The sequence below is a fragment of the Dermacentor andersoni genome, chromosome 3, assembly GCF_023375885.2.
Source record: "Dermacentor andersoni chromosome 3, qqDerAnde1_hic_scaffold, whole genome shotgun sequence".
Classification (NCBI taxonomy): Eukaryota; Metazoa; Arthropoda; class Arachnida; order Ixodida; family Ixodidae; genus Dermacentor; species Dermacentor andersoni.
The window spans coordinates 172,737,568-172,746,301 of NC_092816.1; positions in this window are offsets into that span (position 1 = coordinate 172,737,568).

An 8,734-nucleotide genomic window follows, 5' to 3' on the forward strand; every position below is an offset into this window, starting at 1 on the left:
AATCCAGCGCTAATTCACGATCTTCGCGCCGAAATGTCTTTATGAACGTGAAAAAGACATTCTAGACAAAATCCAGAATGAGTTTTGGTGCCGTTGGTTGTCTTGGTCGGCGGTGCATGTCAGCACGAAAAAATTTAGTGGCGGGGCTGAAGCCCCATAAGTCCCCCCCTGGCGTGTACTGCAGTGGTACTGCTATTTTGTGCTACTTTAATATCACTCGATGTCATCTAGTGCCACCGCCGTGAAGCCTGCGCGTGGCCCTTGCAATGAATGGCGCGCCGGTGCGTGCAAACGCTCAGAAAAGCGACCTACGCCAACCGGTGTCCTCCCACACGCTTCCTTCTCCGCGCGCTGCGCCATCTAGTAACACTGCCGAGAAGTCCTCGCATGGAGTTAGAGACAAGAAGCGTGGCTCGTCAGTGCCTGCTAACGCTGAGAATTCTTCCTTCGCTTCCTGCGGACTCAGTGGTACCTACTCAGTGACCGAAGTTGTCGAGACGTTCATGGCGCAGTTCTCTAAAGCTTGGGGTTGCTGCTCTTCAGGCACCCTCCTGACGTGGGTTCGATTCAGCTCGGCATTAGAAAAATTTAAGGGATGTTTTTCGTCATTGTAGAGCGGCAGATTCTCAGTGATTAGTTACCCAAGTTAGCATCAAATAACTTCATTGAAGAGCGGAACACAACTACTTGCCCAGACCAAATTCTCCAAGCCACCGTCAAACAGGTTGTTCCAAACGTGGTACATACCAAGTCCCGTGCCTTGTTAAATGTCATATGTAAATACCTTGCCAAATGTTGCAGTTTTTAAAGTTGTAGTGAGCAAAACTGAACCGGAAATAAATCATAACGTACTAAACCGGCCCATTATTTTGGGGGGTTTACACCTTGATTTCAGAATTAGTAAATGTTGGTGTGAGCATGAGCAATTATGTGAGCAATTATGAGCATGAACAAGTGCGTGTGAGCAGAAGAATGTGCAAGTGAGTGCGCTTAAAGTGAAGCTTATAGATGTGAGTGTGCACGTGACATTTAGGCGAACTCTGACCTTGCTGTGTATCCCTGGTCGTCTAAGTGAGTTGGTAATCCACATGAGGGAATTCGAATAAACTGAATCAAATCAGTAAGTTCGAATCAAATGCTGAAGTGAGTGATCCCATGAAATTTAAGTGAGTCGGTTTCATGGTTCAGCTTGTACGATTTTTTCGCCATTACGTGAATCCAAAACAGCCCGAGTAAGCCCGTGTCTAAAGTAGGCCTGCCTGAAGGTGATTCTGGTGAGCTCGAGTGTGTGAGTTAACATGGGTTAGTCGGATCTTGGTGAGTATACTGTACCTGAGTTCGGCTGAATAGGATTGTGGTGAGTCCGTGTCCGACGTAGCTAGGATGAGTGAAATTTTGGCGAGTTCGAGTGATGCCTAAGCAAACATCATATTTTGGGAGGGTTCGCTGAATCAGTTTCGTTTATTTTGTCGACCAATGATTTGGACTGCCCCAAATCTTCGTTCGGTGACTTCAGCTACAAGGGAGGCCTACTGTTTTGTACGCTGCCGGTACCAAGACGTTTCAAGATCAGGTTGCGAGCATTGAGCCATCATTCAGCATAGCGCCGAAAACCTAGGAATTTAAGAACTCAGTCCATACTTTTCTCCCCGCAAAGCATTATGGTGCTCGTTGACTGCAAGCGTGCCATATTTTGGTCATTTAGGAATATCATTCAGGTCTAGCTTAATAAAGAACAACAAATCCCGCATCTATAGTGATACATGTCGGCGTCAATGACACTCGCTGAAGTGCGGCACTTATTTGTGCATTGCTACATACTCCGTGACCCAAATTGGCATGATCGCTGGTTTAGAACTCTGTTACATCAGCACAGCAGCATGATGCATTGCACATTCATCAGCTATCTATCTATCTATCTATCTATCTATCTATCTATCTATCTATCTATCTATCTATCTATCTATCTATCTATCTATCTATCTATCTATCTATCTATCTATCTGTCTGTCTGTCTGTCTGTCTGTCTGTCTGTCTGTCTGTCTGTCTGTCTGTCTGTCTGTCTGTCTCCGTCCGTCCGTCCGTCCGTCTGTCTGTCTTTCTGTCTGTCTGTCTGTCTCTGTCTGTCTGTCTGTACTGGCGTCCTAGTCATGACATCCTCGTCGCGTAGCCGCCATTCCGATGTCATGTCATCATCAAGCTATCGTCGTTCAGCCATCGTGATTATTTCAGACTAATCACCTCCCGTCGTCACTCCGTCGTTTTTACGCAGGCTTTGTCGTTCCATCAGCGTCCATCCTTCTTTATCACTCCATTGTTATCGCAGCGTCAGCGACTTACAGTGGTTGTCAAGCCAACATGTTCATGAGCAACCTTGGCAAGTGAGTGCTATTGCAAAGTGGCATGACACGCAAGTGTGTCGCACATACCGAAGCAATGAACGTCTCAGAATGATCATTAAAATACTAAGTAAATGTTGCTTCACAAATACGGTGCGTCTCTACTTTGCTCGAATGCTGGTCGTGTTACCATGAATAGTCATCGTGAGATGAGTTCTGCCATGCTTTTGTCTTGTGTACCTGTATTTGTATCCCGTTCCTGTGGTGGCAGCATTGAATAGCGCCACAGCAGTTAAAGATAAACACATACCAGCCACATGTACATGCCAAACCTCACATGTCTAAACTTTAATCGCTTATTCTATAAATGTTGTCTGTTGGTTCCAGTGGCAGCCAAAGATGCACCAATATATATTGCTGCAGCTTTTTATTCGCTCTGCTCTTGCCGCAACCTGCAAATTTTCTTCTCTTGCGCCATATATTTAGGCTTATATGTATTACTCTTGCTCATCTTGCCATGCGCCAAAATATATGGGTAATTTACTGCACTCTCGGGAACAGAAGGAATTGGGTTACCAACAAACGGATTCCTCTTGCGTTTAAAAGAAGGTCCTGTTGCTGACTGCGATAGGCCCCCGACTGATGAAGCGCACACAGAAGACATTGGAAAGAGGAGGCGGGGAGAAATAGTCTAATTTCAGGAGCTGACGTGATACTCAACATTATGAGCAAAAATGCACACAAACACAAACGCTTCGCAAATAAAGAGATGTTAACAAACAATAACAGAGCCCGCTCCCGCGAGGCGTACAACAAAGTCCATCAAGTTTAGATTTGCGATTGATAAGGAAAAAATTCAAACAAATGAAAATATATAAATGGTACTATAGGCTACAACAATGTAGTGAAAGAATCTACAATGAAAAAGCATACTAGATGGTTTTCTAAAGGGACGAATAAACACGATAAAAAAGTGCGGCATAAAAACTGAGGGCAAATGGAACTCGCGGGTTTATCGTTGGAGTACAAGTACTGGATGTTGAGAGTCCGATGCGATGTATTGCCAGGCTGCGACCACCCCATCAGCTCGATGCAATGGTTGCGACCAAGATGGAGCCGACTTGGGCTAATTGTGGGCCTTGTATTTGCTTGTAGAACCCTTAGAAAGAATTTCATTGAGAAGTCATTGAAATAGCTTTGGTCAATGTTGAGTTTTATATCAAAAACTCATTCTGAGTTTGTTATATTGGTGGTTGAAGGGTTGAGGGCTCTTAAATATTGGCACTGATGTTTTTGAAACACTATTGGGCAAGTAATCTTGAATAGTTGTTGAATTTCCAATGCAAGTACACTGCGTAAACATTCCGTTGTGTGCTATTTGTTGAGTAGTTCTTGGATGCGTCATTGAAATGATTTGATCATTCTGTTGATATGTTGTTGAGTCATTGACGCAATGTTGAACGTGCATTGTGCCCCAGTTAACATGGCATTAAAACTCCAAGGCTCACCTCTGAAATATTATTGATATTTTGTTGGGTAACCACCTTTCTTCATTTAATTTTGAAATTGTTTTACTATTAGTACTTGCATGCCTCAGTGCCTGTTGTTCATAATTACTTTCCCTAACACAAGCAAAAGCAAAAAAGAGACTCACTGATTTCAAGCACCTTTATTTGCACCAAAGATGCGCAAACATGAAAAGTTTTGCACTATATAAGGCACAACTGCATGGAATCTGACGACACAGGCTAGCGCCTACAACACTCCTAACTGTGTAAATACATTTTAATTAGTATAGATTTGAACGCAATCGGAAGAATCGTCGTGGTCTTCTCTCGTGACCTATGTTTATGGCTACAAGGCAAAGTGATTGAAAAGGCAGGGCTTAAGCATACCCTTGTAAAAAGTAAATTTGATGACATGACCTCTTGAATGTAGCTTGCATGTGTGAACACACAAAATAACGAACACTGAATATCTTACAATAAAATGTTCCAACACAGCACAGAATGATTTGCGGTTGCCTGTGAGAAGGCAAAAACACGAGTGGACTGGAAACGACTGACTTCGTAAAAAAATATACCAAACACCTGAATCACTGTTCCCGAGGGGCCAGGTTTGATTTCTACAGAGGTTAAACTCCTAAAGGCATTGTGTTCTAAAAGCAGTTTACCTCGCCGGCACAAGTGAACAACTAACTGCACATCATTTATTTGTTCTGTTATTTCAAGTGTGAACGTCGGTGTTGTCGACCTGCTGCCTTGTCGCAGGTGACTCACGGTCGCATGCCTTTCGCGACTCGCAAGTGTGAATGATCCTTCGGCCTTCCATTGTTTCAGTCGAAGTAGCGGCGGCAGCAAGCACTCCTTCGGGGCGCTTTTGCGCCAGGGCACGCGGTTTGCTTGTAGAAAGTGAACGGTGTACTTAACATCTCACCTTCCTCAAAGTCAATATAAAGAAAGGTTATCTGCTCAAGAAAACGAAATTGCTTGCTATGTGCAAAAGTTTGGCAGCGGCTGATTGTTCGCCTGTTTTTCCATTAGACATCATTATGTACTCGGCGCAACTCATCAAAACGGCCAGGCTTGAACATCAGTTAAACACCAGTAGCTGGGTCAGCCAACGACTTCAACGGATAAACATCCCACTTATCGCCCTTGAGCGATTTCACTAAAACGTGCGTCATGATGTCCAAGAATGAAATGAAGAACACTTCCGCCAAAAATCGCGTGGCGCGAACCACCGCACAAATTCAACCGAGTAACTGAGTCGAAAACCGTTTACAGCGTCACCATAGAAAAAGAAATTCTACACGAGAGGGCATTCGGCGAGAACTGGCAACAGGAAACATTCCACGGCTAGTGTTAATCCCAGCCGTTAGTTGACGCCAGCATCGGAAAAAAAGAATGTGAAATGAACTTACAGGCAACGTTTTATTATTTTATTCTTTCCCGCTAAAACTAAAAAATTCTGCGTATAAATACAATTATAATTTGCGACTTCTTTTTTTCTTGCGTTACCAAGCAACAACCTAACCGCACGCCCGGCGCGACATATGCATACGTAATGCGCCAGACAGGTTACCGAAGCCTCCGAGGCCGCGGTTGGGTATGTGAAGTTCGCCTGTTCGGCGATGCGTCTCTTTCGGATGTAGCGTGTTGGGCTCTCGGCGTATTCTTGCTTTTCTTCTTCACTTCAACCCGGCCAAACTGCACTATTGGACTACAGCAAGGTGAGAAATTTCATTTTACAGTCTGCGACGCATTTCAAGCAATTTTACCTTCTACGGCACGGAACCGGGACTTGTGACGCAGTTAGCGAAAAACACCTCGGACATCCTGGCGTAGATCCGTTAATGACTCGTACTGGGAGACGTTTGTGACGATTTTTATGAGCACCAACATTATTGTAACTTATTTCGCTAGTTTTTGGGCACGCTCGCCGCACCTTCTTTTGTGAAGCGGTTAGGGAAAAGCAACTCGGCCGTGTGACGCAGTTTCGCTTGTACTGAAACTTACCGGGACAAGTATTGGCTCTTTTTCATGCCCCGAACATTATTGTAACTAATTTCGTAACTTTTCGGGGTATTTTTCAAGGAGAGTGGCCGCGCGTGGCGTTGTGACGCAGTTAGCGAAAAGTAACTCGGCTGTGTACCGCAGCAAGTTTCGCGTGTACTGAATCTTTCGTATTTAAAACAGCGCCAAAAAACACGGACAAGGGAGGACACAGGACGAGCGCTGACTGCCAACAACACCTTTATTGGAGCCTGCGCAGATATACACAGTTTGCAACAGGCATAAAGAGAGCGAAAGAAGGGGAGGGGAAGGCGAGTCATCGTCGTTCAACTACTGCTGCGCATGCGTCAATGACATTAAACAAAATAAAAGAAACCATAACATGGAGGACACAGGCCAAACTGCTTAACTTCTAAGGAGCTTAAGTTCTTTATCCCTAAGTGCAATAGAAGGGGAACTAACACAGGTGGCTCCTAACTGACACATTGAAAATGCCTCACAGATTTCTCTGGCCATCTGATTGCTGTACCTTTTCAACACACGTGTGTGGTCAAGGAGTGGAGTGCAGCCACACTTGGCACATTGGACAGCGAGATTGCTGCCAGTCTTAATCTTGACACAGTGAGCATGCTCACGCAAACGTTCATTGATACAGCGTCCTGTTTGCCCTATGTAAGTATCCTCTTTATGCCTGTTGCAAACTGTATATATTTGCGCAGGCTCCAATAAAGGTGTTGTTGGCAGTCTGTGCTCGTCCTGTGTCCTCCCTTGCCCGTGTTTTTTTGGCGCTGTTTTAAATATGAGTGATCCGTACCAACTAGCTCGCACCCAAACCCTTCTGAGTACTGAATCTTACTGAGACAAGTTCGTGACGCATTCTCTGAGCGACAAAACTATTGTTACTCGTAACTTTCTCTGCTACTTTTGAGGCATGCTCGCCGTGCCTGGGGCTGTGAAGCAGTTAGCAAAAAAGCAAGCCGGCCGTGGTGGCACTTTCGCGTGTACTGAATCTTAGTGAGACAAAATTGTGAAGCTTTCTATGACCCCGCAACGTATACCTTCTTTCAGTACTCACACTTGTAGAAGACGCGACGAGCAATTGTTAATTGTGATTACACTGGAGCGTGTTGCTTGCGCCGGCAAAACGCGCAGGAGATAACGCCGAGGGGCTCAAACACTAAGAACTCGAAAATTCTGCCTTCTGAAAACAGGCTCGGAACCCCCGCAGTTCTCGTGAGTGCGAGTAGAAGACATTCTGCAAGCGTCTAGCATGGTCTGGCTGAGAGCCTGTGCTGTGGCCACCTTTGTGTATGTAGCGTACCATCGCGCCGGCTGAGGCCAAGTTGTTTTGGAAACGCGCAGTGACCCGGGCATTAGTGCTCTTAAAGTGCAGGAAACAACGTGCGGGAATGTGGGAATGCTCGGAAATCACACGTTTTCTTCATAGTTTATAGTACAGCTTGGAATGAGTCGGGTATTTTCGATGCCATATATGTAAATGCGAATTGCTTTTGTTTGTAATGTCGTCCATTCACCGCTTTCGCACGTTTCCATTCTGCACGCAGCATTCCTATGAGGGCTAAATACCAAAATGACACATGCTTCTAATTTCCTTTTTTTTTTTTAGCTGGTGCCGTCCGGTGGAGCTTCGTGTGGGAACTACTGGTGCTTACCTGGTGCCGCCACGTTGGATGCACGCACAAAAATCCCGGAGCCAGCATTCATATAGGCGAAACAAACATTTCCTCGTTTTCAATGCGTTTTACGTCTACTTCATGAAATCGCACGTCGCAAATATGCGATGGAGGCTTGTAAAGATCGTTCGCAATAATTTTATTTAAATACACGATTGCGCACTAGGACCGCGAGCGATTGAGCAGCAGGAGCAATAAACAAAAAAAAAGGCGCGGAGTAGCGCAGCCAGCGTAGCGCATGCCAGCTAGCACTCAAACCGCGCAAGCCCAAAACCGAAACCGGAAGGAGTTAATCCCATCCGCCAGGTGAGCTACAGTAAATTCGACCGCTGGGCTCTATGGGAGTGTCCGCTCTTGCTGAATATCTTTCACTGTGGCGTAACTATCGCGTTGAGTTCATTAAACTATTCCAACACATAATAACTGCACAGAAAAATGCACCATTTACTATATATCATTTTTCTCGTACGATATGTCGTAAGTTATTAAATCGCAACCTGATTTATCGCGTAAACAATAAATACTACGACCAACAATATTGCGGCTACGAAAATAGAGGAACACTATGCCTACTGTTGAAAGATTCTGCTTACAAAAAAAGTCAGGCGCGCGCGCGCGCACTTGAACACTAGTTTCACGTCACCTATGAGTTAATCTTATTACTAATTTCCTTATTCTTACTATAAATCACTTTTTAAAATTCATTGCAACGTCTTTGAACATGACGTGGCCACAAGTAAGATATAATGTGAGCCCGTAACCTTTGTTTGGATTGCTTTCATTTCCCTTTGGCCTTGTTTTCTCTGGCTGGATTTTATTTTGACTGATTCGGCGTCGTATTTTCTACATTGCATGTACAGCTACGAAAGTGGGTCAGTCCCTGAGATAGTGCAGTCTAACGCGGCGCTAGAGAGCGCGAGCTGTCCCGAGAAGACGAGGAGGTGACACGAGCGTTTCAAAGAGCTGGCTGGCTTTGCAACGAAAGAAGTGCGCGTGCGCTCGTGGCCTAAAGGTTAGAGCGCCGGGCTCCTCAGCTCGACGGCCAACGTTCGACGCCACAGTCGGTCACGCATTATTTACTGCTTATGAAAGCGAGCCGACACAAGAGCCTACGGCAATGTGAGCATTATACAAAGAATCCTTCGCATTTACATTTTCAAGTATCGCTTTCAAACGTGACCATTAA